Genomic DNA, 18,861 nt, shown 5'->3' with positions numbered 1-18,861 from the left:
TCTGACTAAGTCAGACAACAGACATCATTTGGATTTTATATTTATATATCTCATTCCATATATATATATATATGGAATGAGACACCTGAGGTGGGAATCTTGAAGTGCAGGTTCCCAACATTTGTGACCCAGGAAAAGACAGAACATGCTCTGCATTCAATAAGAAGTCAGAGAGCTGTCCTACTGACCAGCACATGAAGTTCTCCATAGGAATGTTCCAATACAAAAATTATTCTGGAAAACTAATGCATTCAAAAATTACTTTTGTAATTTTTCTAATAAAAAATTATAACAAAATACAGACATGTATATAAACAAAAAAACAAACTTTTCAACAAACTCATTCATTCAAAAGCATTTTGTGAGTTTTAAATGCATATAAAATTCCAGAGTTCCTAAAGACAAACAAGTTTTTGAGAGCTAAAAAACTTTTAGGAGAGCTCCTCACACACAAATCCCCACAGGGCAGGCAGCAATAGCCATCAATATAATTCTGATAACTACACTTGTGGCTGGATTTGGAAACTTCACCCAGAGTGATAGCACCACGACTACTGAGAATAAGTGTAAGCACAGGTGGAAGAAAAAAGGGGAGTCACTATCTAATCTTGGGCAACCACACAGGAAGAGGAAAGAGAATCAGTACAATCATCTCCCTTGGCAGGCCTTTCCTCTTACTTCCACCAAACCAGGTAAAATAATCCATCCCTTCCAAGAAACAATTCACACTTTCAAAGCACTTTCCATGCTTTACAGTGAGTTCTTTGGGGACAGAGATCAGGTCTTACCAACCTGCACAGAGTCAGTCACACAGTACCTGCTCAACAAATATTAGAATAAATAGATAGTGGGGGCTGGGGTTGTGGCTCAGCGGTAGAGCGCTTGCCTAGCACTGGGGAGGCCCTGGGTTTGATCCTCAGCACCACATAAAGAAACAACAACTAAAATAAAGGTTACATTCTTTAAAAGGAAGAGGAGGAGAGGAGAGGAAGAGGAAGAGGAGGGGGGGAGGAGGAGGAGGAGGAGGAGGAGGAGGAGGAGGAGGAGGAGGAGGAGGAGAGGAAGAGAGGAGAGGAGGAGGAGAGNGAGTTGAACAGGAAAAGTTAGTCTTTTCAACAAATTATATTAGAAATATATATTTTTAAAAAATAAAGGTAAACTTTAACATTTGCCTCATTTGGTACACATCAGAAAAATTAGACATGGGGCCAGGCACAGTAGCACACACCTGTAATCTCAGCAGATAGGGAGGCTGAGGCAGGAGGATCACAAGTTCAAAGCCAGTCTCGACAACTTACTGGACCCTAATCAACTTAGCGAGACCCTGTCTCAAAATAATAAAATAAAATGGTCTGGAGATATGGCTCAGTGGCTAAGCACTCCTGGGTTCAAATCCCAGTACAAAAAAAAAAAAAAAAAAAAAAAAAAATTAGACATGGGTTATCAACCTAAATGCAAAGGATAAAACCTTAAAGCTTTATGAAGTAAACAAAGGAAAATACGTTTTATTACTGAATAGGTAAAGATTCTTAGATAATACAGTAAGTACTAATCACGAAAAATACTTGATAAATTAGATTTATTATTAATATTTCTGTTCACTGAGACATAATTTTAAAAAATAAATAGGCAAACTGTAGACCAGAAAAAATATCCATAATGCCTATATCTGACAAAGGAATCATATCTAGAGTCTATTATATACACTTGCATACAATATATATCATACACAGAAAAGACATTACAAATTGACAATAAAGGCAGTAATAATAACTTGGAAAAAGCAATCAAGACTTGGAAATGACACTTCAAAAAAAAAAGATAATGACCATATGAATGGTCACTAAGCACATAAAAGGATGTTCAGAGTTATTAGGCATCAGGAAAAAGCAAATTAAAACCACAATAAGATACTCTTTTAATAGCTAAATTTTTTAAAAAAAAATTGACAATACCAAATGATGATTAAAAAAAATGGAGTGACTGAAACTCTCATGAAATGAACTGCTGGTACAACTGTAAAATGGTATGACCACCTTGGGAAAAGAGTTTGGGAGTCCTAACATAGTAAAACAGGCACCTACCCTATAACTTAACAATTCTATTCCTAGGCGTTTGATCAAGAGAGATCAAAGTAGATGCCCATAAAATGACTTGTACACAAATGTCTACAGTAATCCTATTTAAAACAGCCAATAACTAGAACAGCATAAACCTTAAGAACATTTAAGAACTATGCATTTTACTGGATGTATATTTAAACTTTTTTTAAAAAAAATTTGGTACTAAATGCATGATAAGCACAAATTCTAGCACTGAGCTATACCTCCAGCCTCAAAAATTTCTCGTTATTGGATATTTCTTTTTCTCATTCAGCAAGGACATCACTTCCAAGATGAATGATATAATTTTTTCCTTATTAGACCTAGCTATAACACTGTATTTTATTAAAATCCAAAATTCCTGAAAACGAATTCTATGAATCAATTTTATCATAGTCTTTCATATTATTTTGAATTTGATATACATTAGAAAGAAAAGAGCAAACTGCATGAGCTCTGAAATGCCCCCTAATCAGGCAGTCTTACAATACAGGCAATAATTGGCCATCTCTTCCCCTCAGTGGGACAAACTACTGACAGCAAGCGATTAGAGTTCTGAAACAATTCCAAGAGGCCTGTCAATGTAAACAACTGAGCAATCTCGACCAATGTCAGATCTCCAAGAGATTATATTTTAGAGCTTCCCATCAGAGTCAACACAGGTTTAGTATGAAATGCAAGAAAGCATTTCTGATGAGAAGCTGCTGCAGAAGCAGTTACAGGCCCACTTCCAAATATGAGATGGCACCGTTCGCTGCACGAGGCATGCTCACAGAGGAGCATCATGCAGCAGAAGCAGCTTCTCTTCTCCCACAGGGTGTTGCTGACTTCACACACACAACCACAGTTCCACTCTCCAACCCAGCAAAATATATAATCCCTCAGAAAGGGGATGGAAACGCCTTTCCTCCTTTAGTTCTCCCTGCAAATTATATTTCCTGTGGTCCTGGTCACACATCTCTCCATAAGAACAGTCTTCACATCAATAGGTACACACTGAAAAGCCTGAGGATCAAGAGTTAAATCACAACATAATAGGCATTATTCTACATAAAAGCTCAACAAAAGCTGCCAAGTCTATCTTTCAAAGAAATGGTCCCCTCTCTAAGAAGTTAGATTGAGATGCTCAGAAATAGTCATTACGAAAGCCAGTTGTTTTTCTTTTAGTCAAGAACTTCATGGTCATTGCTAACAGAAACTTACTGCTGAAAATGAAGGGTAAAGACTCTTCTGTTTGTAAATATTAGAGAATACCAACAACTCATTTTCATGTAATATATGACACATTTGTTCAATGTCAAATACTTTTCCTTTGTAAAAGGACCAAGCAGGTAAAAGCTGGTCTAGTCGAGAAAAAATCATTCCCTGGAAGCAATATTGTTAAGAATAGCTGGTTTTCAGAGGGAGGTTATGAAGTAAACAGAAGACAGACACTGGGCAGCTCAGGCATAGAATAACAGTAATGACAGTGCCCCTATCCCATATGACACAGGACAGTTCACTTGCAAACATTTTTAAACTCCTTATCTTGTTGTTGAAAAAGTGGGAAGGACTGCAGAGAGCATCCCTAAGCAAGCTGTGCACAGATGTTTTCCAAAAAGACCACATGGCCTTACAAAGGTGACACGAAAAACAACAAAGCCCTCTGCTCTTGGAGGAAAAAGTAACAAAATAAGTATTGTTACCTCTTCTCTTATGCTGAAGTAGATGAGAAATGATAGCTGAGAAGCTATTTTGTAGACTACTGTGTTCTCCCAGATTTGAAAGCAACACAGCATGACTGCAGCTAGTGTTAAAGGACCTAAGAAACAAGGACCATAACTGCTGAAGAAACCAGATTTTCTTTCCTTCTTTTCTTTTTCTTTTTCAGTTGTCAAGCATTGAAACTTCCAGAGATAGGTCTATTCTGTCCTGTTGTGCAAAAATAACCAAAAAACAGACACAAATGCTTCAAAAAAGTTCCATGACCCTGCCTTACCTATATCAGAAAGAAAGAGAACTTGATGAAGAAGCTGAGACCTGGCCTTAAGGACAGATAGATCTCAAGTAGAAAATTAGAGAAGGCAGAAGAGAACACTCAGGAATCCAGGCCCTGTCCTGCCAAACTTCACAGGTTCAACTGCCTTCCTTGCAAGGATGATGGCCCTCTGTGCCAGGTGAGAGGATTATTCCTACAGTAATTATTCTAAGCTGTGGTTTCACCTCTAGATGATTCCAAAAATCTCAAAGAATGTGGCAATTTCACAACAAAATTTAATTCAATCAATTCACAGAAGACCAAAAAAAACCTAATAGCTATACCAACTCGTCAAACTCTAATCTTGAAATCTTTATAGAAAATAATTTCTTACTCTTCTAGAGACATCCTAATGTAAATAGTAAGGAAGAAGAGTTTTGGGTTTTGTTTTTTTCGTTGTTGTTGTTGTTGTTTTTCAGCTCAGCTTATTTATCTCATAGTTTCCTCACAGAATTAATCAAGGTGGGGTTTATTGGATAGGAAATTATTTTTAAGAAAGCATGGGCCCTATATTTTTCTGCAGTTAAGAAGCCAGCAAGCAATTCATTCAAACTTTCTATTAACCAAGAATCTACTGTGAAAAAAGTCAAACACTGACAAGCGGTCTACTGTTCAAAAGCCACCCTCAGACCTTGATCAGAAAAGTATCCATCTGGTGAGACTCAGGTCACTATAAACACACTTAAAGGAGCAATAATGACAGCTATTACTTTTTTAGGCTATAAATTCTTCCCATGAACAAAAGCTTTTCTCTGTTCTTTCCAGGTTCCTTCCACCACTTCATTCTTTGAACTTGGTCTAACTTCTATTCTTCACTTAGAAGGCCAAACTTCTGCAATCAGCGAAGGAAAAGGATGGTCAGGGTCCTTAATTTAAAGCAGCTACTGTTAGGGTTCAGAATAGTTAACTGAAATAAAATAACAACAGGCTGTACAACAAAACCAATCAATACACTGATAAAATAACAAGAGTTCAAAACTATTGAACATGATCATAGAAAACCTTTATTTCTCTGGAAGTCACACATGCAGAAAAATAGGCATGAAAGATATAATTACTATTAATTAACAATAATATTTTGAAAATAAAAAATTGCTTTCTTCAACCATTTAATGCTAAGATCTCCATTTGGTGCTTAGAACTAAACACATTATTAACACCAGTGACTCAAAATTTAAGCATTTTCCAATAATGTTATAAAAATAATTTAAAACTTAGCAATATTTGCCTGATGCAATTTAAATCACTCTGTCAGTGGAAAAGACAGCAATTTTAAAAGTGAACCCCAGCAAACAGCAAAGAATCTTCAAAGTTAGTGCTATGTTCTTACTAACATTAACAGCTGCTGAAACACATTCTTTTAAAAATCTTTGCTTTCTTCGAAGGGTGGAGTTTCCCAAAAAATTCCAGGCTAAAATCTAAATGAATATGGCTCTGAATCTGAGTGACACCACAAAATGCAGACTTCCTTTAAAACAATTTGTGCACTCTTTACTTGGAAGAGAGGGCAGGGACAAAGCCCTCATCATTTTCTCTGTTTACACCACAATGGCTTCAGGACCAGAAACTGCAGGGGTCATTACTGGCCAACTGGTTGAAGTGCATCACTGCTCATGGAGAATGCCTCAGACACTTAAAAGAAGCCCACTGGAAGTTAAGAGGGCTGTGGCATACCAAGTTATTTTCAGTATCAGAGAAGGAGGTCAGCAAACAAATGTTCAAAAACTATCAAAACACCACTAAGGACAAATACTTTCCGATCAAGGGGATGTCTGTTGCTAACATGAATGTTTGCAATGGGATGATTTGAAAACCAGACAGTAACAGAAACTGTCACAAATTGAAGCATGACAGAATGCTAGTGGAATAGATGAGCTAGTGTAGAATTCAAGAGTTTTACAATGAAGCATTGTTAAGTTACCTGAAGCTTTAACAGGACAAGAGGAGGAAGCACCAAGGAGAAGTAGCACATTGGATAGAATGGTGCAAGGGATAGATATACCATATTAGAAAAAACTTTTAAAATCTAAGGGGTACCATGACATCCAATTATCCCTTGATAGTTAGGTGACTTTGGTGACTTGACTTTTCTCTGCTATGTATCATGGGAGCAGAGGACTTTTTTAAAAAACTATGTTATTCTCCTCTTTTTACATGGTTGCTTATTTTGTGTGATGTCTTCACTTAGAAAAACAAAAACAAACTTCACATTTACACAGAGAAATGTACCCTGCAATAGAATATCTTTCCCTAAAAATATCAATGACAACAAAAGTTAGCTAGCATAATGCAGAGCCCAATTTCTTATTTGGAAGACACTTTATCCTATGATACAAATGTTACAGCCAGTAGGAAGAACATGCTTGCAGTTCTGAAGATACTAAGATTAAAACATTCCTTATACAGTTATTTAAGAGTCTCTAGCTGCCATTGCCTCCAGCCAGCCCTTTATTAATAATTGGTGTGCCCCCTACACATACCTTTTAATGATATGCTTTGTGTTCTATGAGCATGCATTAGCCAGAGTTAATAATGGCTATTTCTGATGGAAAAATTATACATGTTTTTCATTTTCACTGTGTTGTATCTGCATTTCCTACATTTTTTACAAGCATGCATCATTTTTGTAAAAATTAATCTTAAAATTTGCTGAAATAAGAGTGTTAACTGAAATTTCCTCAATGCTTTGAATAAATATAACTGAATAGATGTTATTCCAAATGCTCATCAAAGTACAATTAAAGAATCAAATTATAACAACAACGAATGCTGAGCCATGGTCTGAATCTTTACAGCCAACAGACTCTATACATATGCAGAATAGATGGACAGACACTGGTTTCTCCATCTTTAAAATGAGACCACAGAGTAGTCATAATGTAATGGGAATATCATCAAATTTTAGGAATGAGGCCAAATATTCAGACAAAATAGAGACAGATGGTCTATCTGCTCACACTGTTTAGTAGGGGGCTTTCCATATTACAGAGAGGACACCAAACTCCAGAGACCAAAGTAATTCTATTTAATTGGTCTGGGAAGGAAATTCTTAAAAATGAGAATAGGAAGCTTTAATCAGGGATTAGCATTCATTCAGAAAATTGAGAAGGCATCTGTTACTGGCAGGAATAAGATTTGATCAAACATTAAACTCCCTTAGATATTTTTCTACCCATCAAAAATTTTGGAATTCTTGACTGAAGTCTTGCAGTCACCATACCCATTAACAAGAGATATCCACTGCCATGCAGAAATAATTTACCCAAGTAACCTAGACACTATGCAGTGAAGTTAAATCCCCACTACAGGCAAACATTTCACGTGTTTCTGTTGTATGTTGGCCAATGACCCAATTATTAACCCAACATGCAAACTCACGGTAGCAAGTTTAGGTGGTTTGGTTTTGGTAGTGACATGTGGCCCTGTGGCTCCTAATTGCAATGGAAGAGTTGAGTGAAAGGTTAACTGGGCACTATACAAGTTCATATGACAAAAAGAGTCACAGTTTTTAGTGAATAAGCTCTTATGCAGCCTAAATCCCTAATATAAAGGTCTTATGATTTCTATTAGAGAAAAGTTGTTTTGTTTTTCCAGTACTGGGGATGGAGCTCAGGGGTGCTCTACCACTGAACTACATCCCCAGTTCTTTTTATTTTTTATTTTGAGTCAGGATCTCAATAATTTGCCCAGGTTGTCATCAAACTAGCAATGTTCCTGCCTCAGCTTCAGGAGTTGCTGGGATTACAGGGGTGAGCTACCACACCCTTGGCAAAAGATCTTACCTACCTAACTAATAAGGAATCTTATCAAGCATATTCACTGAGAAAAAAATTATTTTGCCAGTTTATTAGAAACTCAATGCAAAGTCTTTTAACTTAGCAGATGCTAACAATAATTTCATAATTTGAATATCTTATTTTCACAGAGTCCAGAACAAGTGGAACAAAGTCTAACAAACAGCAATGCTCTGGACTAACAAAGACAACTTAACTCAGGGTATTGCACATACTCCCACATCACAGGACAGCAGTTATGCCCACAAAACACAAAATTACACAGCCAGCTATGGCTCATTTCTGCTCCCTGCCAAAAGATGCATTCCTCTGAGATGCCCACCCACATATATTCCTACATGAAAATGAAGATTTATCCACATACTAAAAAGTCAACTCTGATTACATGTTGGAAATTCATTTGTTTTTTATCAACTGAATAGATAAATCTGCTTATCCTTTTCTCTTCAGAGTAGACACAGTAAGAGATAATAAGTATTGGGGAAAACCTTTAATACATCCGAAGAAAAGAACTAATTAAAAGGCTTACTCTCCCTACTATCTAGAAAAAGCCTTTACTTTATCCCAATCCCTGAGTGACTTATCAATACCTTCAACCTTAGAATGGATATGATCATTTCAAAGATTTGCTACAGAAAAATTTGAAACAAATAAAATTCTTGACCTTCTAAAATATATAAATAAAACACTTTCAATTTATTAGTGAACACACACAAAAATGACTTTCATTCACTTCACTAATAGGTCTTGATAAGTATGTGGACCCATCATTTTGAGAAAGCAAAGGAAAAAAATAAGAAATATGAGAGACACTAATGAATGTAATGTCAAAAGGAAGCAAAACAGACACACACAAGTGCTGCCTCAGTTGTGGGAGGAGGGTCAGACCAGCTCCAGGTGGCAAGGCAGCCCCATATCTGGCTTCAGACAGGTATAGAGGGCACTAGACAGGAGCTGGGAGATAGGCAACGTTCCCACTCCTCATGGAGGAAAGAGTATAAAACATGCAGGAATCATCTAAAAGACCTGGGAAATCAGAGCAGCTTATAAACATCAAATATTTTACTGCTTTTTATTCTATCTGGGGAAGAAATCTACTTTCACCAGTGTATGTTTACCTTCTATACTACTTTAAGCTCAAAAGAATAAGTCTCCTTTTCCAATTCTCTCAATGACAGAATAAAAGGCAGAAAGCATTCCAGATAATTTGTGCCAATTCAGATGATTCATGTATTGCTTTCCCAGACTAAATGGTCTATGGTCAATGCTTTCAAATCAACAAGGGGGAGGAGAGTAGGACCTAATTACAGATCTGAGTCACTGTCTAGAAGCGCACTCAGTCCAAGAGGTCATCCCTACAAAGGCAGTGCTTCATTGTGAGGTTAAAAAAAAAAAAGGAAGACACCATGGTACAGGAAACAAAATAGAGTAAGAGCAATGAACTGAACTGATTTTTCTAAGAAAATGTTCAATAGGCTTTTTTCCCTTAAAAACTGTAAGTTTTAAAAATATTCTTAGTTGTAGATGGACACAATAGCTTTGTTTATTTAGTTTTATGTAGTACTGGGGATCAAACCCAGTGCCTCAAGAGTGCTATGCAAGTGCTCTACCACTGAGCCACAACCCCAGCCCAACTTTGAAGTTTTTTAAATAAGAAAATGGACATAAGGCACACTAAAAGATTGTAACTTAAGTGTCTTGCCTCTATCTGACTTGATGTCTATTTTGCACACAGCACATTGCCACCCAATGCTAGAGATTTAGTAGTCCTTTCACCGGGGTCTCACAGATTGGGTGTTTCCATTTGGGAGCTAAAAATCTAATATGGACAACATTTTAATTTAAGATTCTGCATCCACAATATGGGAAAAAAAAAGCTACAGACAGTTACATTTAAATAAAAATTTTAAAAGAACCCATTATTTTAACAACAACAACAACATGCAGGAGAAAAGGCACATAACCCAAAATCTGATATATATGAATTAAGAAGAAAAAAATCTTGAGATTTTTTTTTTTTATTTTCTCTCAAATGTTAAACATTTAAACAACAACAACAAAAAAAACAATACCATGGAGAAATTGGAAATACTCTCAATTGCCTTAACTCTTTCTTAACACTTTATCAGTAACTATGCTTTCAAGTTGAAAGAATTAACAATTTCTGAAGGAACTGACCGTTTAGTTTCCTGTGGGCAACATTCCAAACAAGAACAAAGGGTAATATAAATCCTCCAACAGTAAAAGAATGAGTGTTTTGAATGCAGAAGTTAAATGCCTTTAGATACATTTCAGACAAGAATGACACAACATAATCTCTAAGATTCAATATTGGGTCACAGAGGAAATAAGGGTACAGCAAAGACTTCTGAGAAGGCTCCCAGGACCAGGCACAGTTTCAAGGTTCAACTTCAGTCAGTTCACAGGAGTGGTGTTTCCAATGTAACCACTGCCACCAATACAAGTAACAGAAAAACGAACTGGCAAATTTAGCACAGAACTAAGTTCTACAGTCCTGGTAGCTGAATGTCATAATACAAAAAAAAGATGTATTAAATGGATTCATCATTAAATTTACCAAAAATATGCATTCTGTACACAGGATAAACAAAGCTATTTAAAGGCAACAGCAATCAACACTCTGAAAAGCTCATTGATGACAGGTTGGTCTAAAAGTATCCCGTACATTCCAAACCTACACAGAATGCAGAAGTGGGTGCTGAAAATGAAATGAGTACCAGACTAAGCAGCCCAGAAAGTACCAGCAAGTAAGATGAAAAGCTGTCAGCATATTGATTCAAATTCATCAAACATTTGAAATCTAAAACATTTTATATAGATCACTGGGATACTTAATAACAGATCTTTGTCTAAGAAACGTAGAGCCTCTTTCAGTGACCCTGAATTTACTCTAAACTCCCTTTGATCTTAAACAACATATGCACATAGCATCTACTTATACCTGATACTAAAAAGCATCAAAAATCAAAAATACATGTAATATAAGCACAAGAATGCATGAGAATAATAAAGACTAAAACCAGGAAAGTGGCTCCTAGTGGGGAGAGAAAGGGAACTATTGTTAAGGCAGACCACCTAAGTTTTCAATCCTTCAGCAGAATTGGCAAACTTTCAATTTCTCTAGTGTGTTGGGAGGAAGGTATATATGGATATTTGTTATGTTGTTCCTTATATAAGTTTTATGTTTGAGATATTCCTATTAATTTTTGAAGAACAAAAGTAAATTAGGAATTAGAAGTGAGTATAGATTGTTCTAAGAAAACACAGAGACTAGATCTGCAGTGTGCCAAACATGCAGTTTCTGAGGTGATGGTTTTATGTTTGTGGTCCAAGACCTTTCTCAGTATTCGTAGCCCAGAGAACTGAGAAGACACAAGACCTTCTGAGGAGAAACAAGAGAGAACCTAAAAATGATGTATTTTATTCTCATGTCTCTGAACACTAAATCACTACCTGCTAACTGTTAAGCATGAAGAAGATGCCAGTCAACACCAACACGCTGTGCCAGTTTAATTTAATGGTATTATTTTGCCTCACTTTGCAATTACTCCCACATTCCCTAGGGAGAAACTAATGGATTACTAAAAATAAAATGGAGATTAAGTGAATCACTTCGGATGTTTTGGCTCTCAACTCAAACTGGCTTAAACAAAAAGGAAATATATTGGCTCAAAAACTTGGACATCCTGAGAAAGCGCAGGCTTCCCATTGATTCTGGACCCTGTCCTCCACCCTGTGTGTGGCTTCTTGCTCAGGCTGGAGGCCAGAAGGTTAAAGCCATGCCAGACCTTGCAACAGCACACAACATCCAGAAGAAAGAGGCAGTATCTTCCTGTAGATCTACCATAAATATGAGAAGAACTTTGCCAGAAGTTGCAGGCAAACTTGCCCTGAGATCCCACTGGCTAGAATAGTATCACAGGACCATTCAGGAAACCAACCCCCACCAGGTAACACCCAAGATCAGCTGATGTAACCAGAGTTAATGAGTCAAAGCTGCCCCTTATCAGGGTCCACCCTTGAACTGCAGTCGTTCTTTAACCCAGTTCTTTAACCCATCACAGAGAATGACAGGATGCATGATATAGACATAATCCTCATGTGCATCTCAAACATCATATAGTATTTGCTTATTTGTTTAATTATTTGGCACTTATAGGAATAGCCTGAGCAATAATATGTGTGCCAGAACATAAAATAAAACACTCTTGTTATATATTTGCATATAAAACTAAAAACTCAAAAAAACAAATGACCAGGGCTGGAGTTGTGGCTCAGCAGTAGAATGCTTGCCTAGTACATGCATTCAATCCTCAGCACTACGTAAAAATAAACAAATAAAATAAAGGTATTGTGTCCAACTACAACTAAAAAATAAATATTAAAAAAAAATAACAAATGACCAAATTAATTGATTTCTTTGAGAAAAGTAGATTTTTTTTTAAAGTTGATTTTTAAAAAAATATTGTTTCTTTATTTCGACTTCTCCACTCAGAAACTTAACACAGGGACTGGGGGTAAAGCTCCGTGGTAGTACATTTGCCTAGCATGTGTGAGGCCCTGGGAGGGAAGAAGAAAGTGTAAGAGGAAGAAATTTAAAACACAGAGTGAACACTTTGTAAGTACCCAAGTATACTTACTGTATTCACGTGTCATGGCTACAGAAACTTAAGACAACTGCATCCACACCAATAATGTATAACCTGGAAAAAAGAAAGGAAAGAGTTTTAAGGAACATGAGATATTTCACTAAGATATACTGGTTGCATAACTTTGACAAAAAGCTTTAACTCTATTCTGCATGAGACCAACTAGCCTTTCTGAAAGATGTAGCTGCAGTTAAATTAGACATGAGAGACAATGTCTGCAGTATTAGAGTATCTCTAAATATTATGAAGTCAAGATCACCAGCATCAATTATAGATGTGACTGTCAAAAAACAAAACAAAATCTATATTAATCAAGTGATATTGCCTGGAAGGTTATCTACAAAACTAAAAATCAAAGAAGGAAAAAAGCAGATTATTAAGTAAACCTCAAATATCACATAGCATTTGTTTATTTATTTATTTTTGAGACAGGATCTCACTAAGTTGTACAGGTTGGCCTTAAAATCAAGATCCTCCCGCCTTAGCTTCCCCAACATCTGGGAATATGGACATATGCCACCATAGTCAGTTTCATGTAGTTATTAAAAATTTTTAAAACCCTCAAATAAAACACAAGGAAATGGCTGGGATTGTGGCTCAGTGGTAGAGCACTTGCCTCAATGTGTGAGACACTGGGTTCAATTCTCAGTACCATTTATAAATAAATGAATAAAATAAAGGTCCATCAACAACTTTAAAAAAATTTAAAAAACACAAGGAAATTTTTAAAAATCACAATCTTCCTTCTACAATATGCAATTAACCTTTTCAACCTAATGCAACTTAAAGCTAGATAAATCAGCTTCAATTTCTAAATCTCTGAACTCAAGGATCTAAGGAAATAGTTCTCAGCATTTAAAAATGCACATATTTGATTCAAGTATTTGACACTGATATCTTACTTCATAAAATCTTTGAATATTCAGCATACCATGGAATGCTAAACAACCACCCATACAAGGGAAGTCTCTTGAGACCCTGGCATTGCTTTTAATATTCACAAGTGAAATATGAGAACTTTGCCCTTGTCTAGACCCCAGGACAAATAACAGTACAGCAGGATCCAGCACAGTGGCTCTCCACTCAGCAGTCTGAGGCAGGAGGATCACTTGAGCCCAGAAGTTCAAGGTCAGTATAAGTAATATATTGAGACCCTCAACTCTTAATAAAAAGTAAATTAAAAAAAAAAAAAAAAGCAAACTACATTCTCAATTAAAAGTAACTGAAAAACAAAAGATGATGATGGTAGTGGTGGTGGTGCCCATACATATGCACTGGGCATCAAACCCAGAGTCTTGTAAATGTTAGGCAAGCACTCACTGAGCCACATTCCCAGGCCCAAACACAAAAATTCAACTAATCTTCAAGAAAGTAGTGTTTCCTGGTGATGGTTGTATCTTGACAAGGCTGAGGATAACTGTCCGTTTACCTATAAATACTTATATAACTGTACCTCCCTTGGTACGTGAGAGATTTGACCATGTTATTGCATTACCTATATTTCATTAAAAAATATTTTAAAGTTTGAACAGCCACAAAAGAGGAAAGCTATAAGCTTAAGAGAAAATATTTAGAATGTATATATACAAAGAGCTCATTTATAATATAGTAAGAACTCCCACAGAATAATAAAAATAAGGATAGGCAACAAAAACAGGATATCAAAAGAGGTAATAAACATGAAAATGTAGTCAACCTCATGTATCACCATCAAAATACAAATTAAAACTACAATGAGCCAGGCATGGTGGCACTTGCCTATTAATCCCAGTGGCTGAGGAGGCTGAGGCAGAAGGATCACAAGTTCAAAGCTAGCCTCAGCAACATAGGCCGTAAGCAACTTGGCGAGACCCTGTCTCAAAAATAAAAACGGCTGGGGATGTGGCTCAGTGCTTAATAAGTATCCAAGTTTAATCCCTGGTACCAAAAAGACTACAATGAGATAAAATTACATATTCACCAAAATATCTAAACTTAAAAATCTGACATCATCAAGTCCAAGGATGTAGAATCATTCAATTCTCATGCACTACTAATGGGAGAATAAATTGGAAAACTGTTTGACAAATAAAGTGTACTAATAAAGTACCATAGAAGCATACCCTGTGATCCTGGGTAAATGCCTCTTAGGAATGCACATACCCAGGTCCATAAGGCACTTACAATAATTTTCAAAGAAATAGTAGTAAAAAAACCAAACACTGGTAACAAACTGGAATATTCATGTGATGCAATAGTACACTAACAGGAATAAGCAAACTTCTTCCATAAAGAGCTAGAGAGCAAATATTTTAGGCTTTGTGGGCCATAAGATCTCTGCTCTTTGTGGTATCTTCCGAGACTACCTTTGAAGTACAAAGGCAGCCATAAGATAGTATGGCTGTTCCAATAAAACTTTATTTATAAAAACTGACAGTTCACAGGCTGTCATGTTGCCTGCTATCTGGCAAAGAAAGTAAATGAACCATAACAATATACTACTAGTGAACTTTATGTCTCATCAACATCATGTTGAAACAAAGAAGCCAGACACAAGAGACCATACCATATGATTCCATTTCATAAAGTTCAAAAATAGGTAAAACCATGTTAAGTAGTAGCTACCTTTGTAGTGTGAGGAAAGAGATACAGACCAAGAGAAGGAAGAAGGGGGATTTCTAGCAGGCTATTAATACTGGACTCTGGATTTCAGTGGTAGTTTTCATAGTTACCTTCAATTTGGGAAAATTCATCTAAATGTTCATTTATAATTCATTTGTCTTTCTTTTAAATTTAAAAAATCTGAATAATTTTCATAAAGAATTCAGGAATGTGGGCCACATTATGGAGTGGATGCTTTCTCATAGCTCACTGTCCCTCCACATCAAACACTGATGCCACAGCAAGTCTTGTGTTCACAGCAGGATCCTGAACACCCTCCCCCACAGGACACAGAGTGATATCTGCACTGCAACCTAACTCCTCTTTCCAAGTTACATGTAGGACTGTAGAAAATAAACACAGGAGTGGCAGCAGGTGGTACAATATCAAGGGAGAACGAAAAGGAACAGATGGGTGGATGAAGAGATCTGTAGGAATAAGGTCCTGCATTTTAACATAATCTGCTGAATAATCTATACAGAATAGAAAGTAGCATAAGCAGCTTAGAAACACAATTAGAAGGTCAGTCAACTTGCCATTCAGAAAAAATAACGACAATCTCAAAGCTTACTAAGGTTCTTAAAAGACTGTGGAAGGGATTTATTTCCAGTGCAACACTTTCTCCCAATGTAGCATTAAATTGGCATAAAGTTTTAGCTTTTCAAGTAAAGAAGCAACCCTGACAGATAATATTGTCTTGATATTCCAGGTCTGCATGCTTTCAACAACTTCTATATCTATAAATTGAATTTTACCATGTTTAAATTTAAATCAGATATTATAACTTTCAGGGGTCACAGGAAGTCATTAAGTTGCCACAGTGGTAGGCAAATACATTAGGAGAGGCAGAGACTATGCAAAAGCCAGGGACAAGAAGACCACAGGCATCACATTAAAAGGATTTACTTTTTATCACAATGGGCTTTTATCATGAGTGAAAAGAAAAGAGGAGTAAAGAAGAAAATACGTGACAAGAATTTAAAACTTTTTCAGTTCACTATACTGCATAATTGACATATGCAAGAAACTGGACTCTAAGTTGGAAATACAAAGATAGTCTTATAGGGGCTCACGGAATAGAGAAGCTGATGAGCCTCTGTATCCATAAATTAGATGTCATAAAAATTACAAAACATGCACAAGTGCTATGGGAGCTGTGAATTCACAGTAGAGAATTATTAAATGTGGGAGGAATGAAATGTAACCGGGAATAGGATGAGTCTTCCCACATAGAGCAGAATGGAAATGGGTTTTGAATGATTACAGATGGGCAATATAAAGGGAGAACAGATACACACCACTCCAGGCAGAAGAGAGAATGTGCAAATGCAAGAGGGTGACTGAGTTAGCCATGTCAGGAATAACAAAACAGCAGAGGCAGCCAGAATATGGTGCACAAGGACAAGCTACAACTGAGATGGAGGAACTTGCCAATCATACTAAAGTTTGAATTTTAGCTGGCAAACATTATGGAGCCATAGGATACTACAGGAATGAGAATGGAATACAAGAGATAGCCCAGGCATGGCATGACTCCAAATATATCTTTTTTTTTAATAGTTTTAATATTTAGAACCATGGTAATGTTCAATGGGATGAGTGGGGAGATAACTGCTAGGCACCATGGTATGTGCCTTTAGCCCCAGTACTTGAGAGGCTAAGGCAAGTGGATCAGATGAACCAGGGAGTTGAGAGACCATACTGAGCAACATAATGAGACCATGAAAGAAAGGAAAGGGAGGGGAGGAAAAAGGAGGAAGGAGAAATAATTAAGGTATATGAGTATGTGGGAGGATCCCAAAATGGAACATATAACATAACCAATGAAGATGAAATTCAGAAGAAAACAACTGATCACTTTGGAAACATGTCTTGACTATAAACACCAAGGACAGGGACAAAACAAAGAATGAAGGAAGACTGTAAAGAACTCTGTGGTGTTAGACTTGAATCAGTTATCACCGTGACTGGTGGTTTTTAAATATGTTAAGACAGAGGGACAAAGACAGATGAAAATATGTATGCACACATTTCCTAGATCTGTCTTCTGAAGAGCCAAGAAAACATGAGACACCCTGGAAGCAATAAGCACATTTAGCACTCAAATAAAAAACATGCAGACCTGGATTACTTAGGCAGAAGAGAGAATGAGCAAAGGCAAGGGGGTGACAGAGACTTAGGAAATTGTCTGGGTGCAAACCAGATGAACATACCAAATGAGTACAGAACATCACATGGTGCCAAAAAGTAGGGAAATTCTCCAAAAAGATGGGGACTCATCAAAAGTACAGTGGACCCTAGTTAACTGAAGGGGCCAAATCTGGGACAATTTAAAAAATAAAATTGCAAATCATATTGAGATCATAACTGTTAGGATAAAATAGCACATACTGATAAAAACAAATAAATAAATACACAAAAAAATTTAAAGAAAAGACCAAGTTCTTTCTTGTAAGAAAATTTCAATTGTTAAGTGTGAAAAAAAAATGGTGGATATAGATCGTTAATTGACAAATAACACTTATTAAAGGAGAATATAAGATATTACTATGTTTGATTCTAGATCAGACCATAGTCTAGACCAAAAAAAAAAAAACATGATGGAACATTTGACAAAACACAAATGCAGTGTGGAAATTAGTTAACAATATTGTATCAACATTAATTTTCTGATCTTGGTAATTTTACTAAAATTAATATTTAGTAAAGGTAAGTAAATTGTTTTTAATCCTGATATTACTTCAAAATGGAAAGTTGAAAAGAGAAAGAGACAGACAGACAGACTGAGTCATGATCTTCTTAATTCAAAACCTGATCTCTGGCCTTTTTTTCCTCTATGCCAAATATTAAAACTGATAAAGTTTTACATCTAAAAAGAGATACATTTTCAAATGTGTATAAATGAACTTTGAAAATATGAATAGAGGACTGTAAATTAAAAGAACTAAAAAAGAACTAGACAAATTTAGAAACTGAAAATAAAGCAAGTTTCAAAAATAAAGTATATAAGTTACAGATTGGATACAGAAGCAGAGTGGACAAATGAAAAGGAAGACAGCTGGATTTAAAAAAAAAAAAAAAAAAAGTATCCAGGATGCTTCCCAAACAGATGGGGAAATGTAATAATAAAAAGAGTTGAAGGGTCTGAGCAACAGGGCTAACATTCACCTAAAGCAAGTATGAGAAGATAATGGAGAGACTCGCTGGTACAGATGACATCAATTCTTGAATTCAGGAAGGCCCACAAATAACTAGGCAAGGGAAAAATCACCACCAAAAGATGTAAGCATGAAACTGCTGGCTACCAAATAAAAAGCAATCTTTTAAGCAATAGAGGAGTAGAACCCTTGCCTGTCATATGTGAGGCCCTGGGTTCAATCCCTAGCACCAAAATAAAAAAAGTAACAGAGAATCACCTACAAATGAAAACCAATTAAAGTGATGGCTGATTTCTCAACTGCAACAATGGAAGCTGGAAGGAGGAGCATTATTACTTTCAATGAACTAAAAGAGATAAGTACCAACTCTGCATTCTATAGTTAGAGCCAATTTCTTTGAAAACAATTAACATTTCCAGGCAAACAAAACCTAGAGCTTACCATCAACTCACACACACTAAATTATAAAGGGGATGACCT

At 36.2% G+C, this 18,861-nt stretch overlaps 1 protein-coding gene across 13 annotated transcripts in view; it reads right to left on the bottom strand.

The window, feature by feature from the left end:
• Window positions 1-18,861, bottom strand: part of Sipa1l1 (signal induced proliferation associated 1 like 1) — a 358,428-nt gene that overhangs the window by 166,131 nt on the left and 173,436 nt on the right. For all 13 annotated transcript variants that reach the window (XM_048798907.1, XM_048798909.1, XM_048798908.1 and 10 more), the window contains one exon: window positions 12,575-12,637. The gene's annotated coding sequence lies outside the window, so the exon portion shown is untranslated. The remainder of the gene's footprint in view (window positions 1-12,574; window positions 12,638-18,861) is intronic.

This window comes from Marmota marmota, unplaced genomic scaffold (genome assembly GCF_001458135.2).
Source record: "Marmota marmota marmota unplaced genomic scaffold, marMar, whole genome shotgun sequence".
In the NCBI taxonomy this organism is placed as follows: Eukaryota; Metazoa; Chordata; class Mammalia; order Rodentia; family Sciuridae; genus Marmota; species Marmota marmota.
Note: the sequence above shows the minus strand (reverse complement) of the source record. Positions and strands in the feature narration are given on the sequence as shown.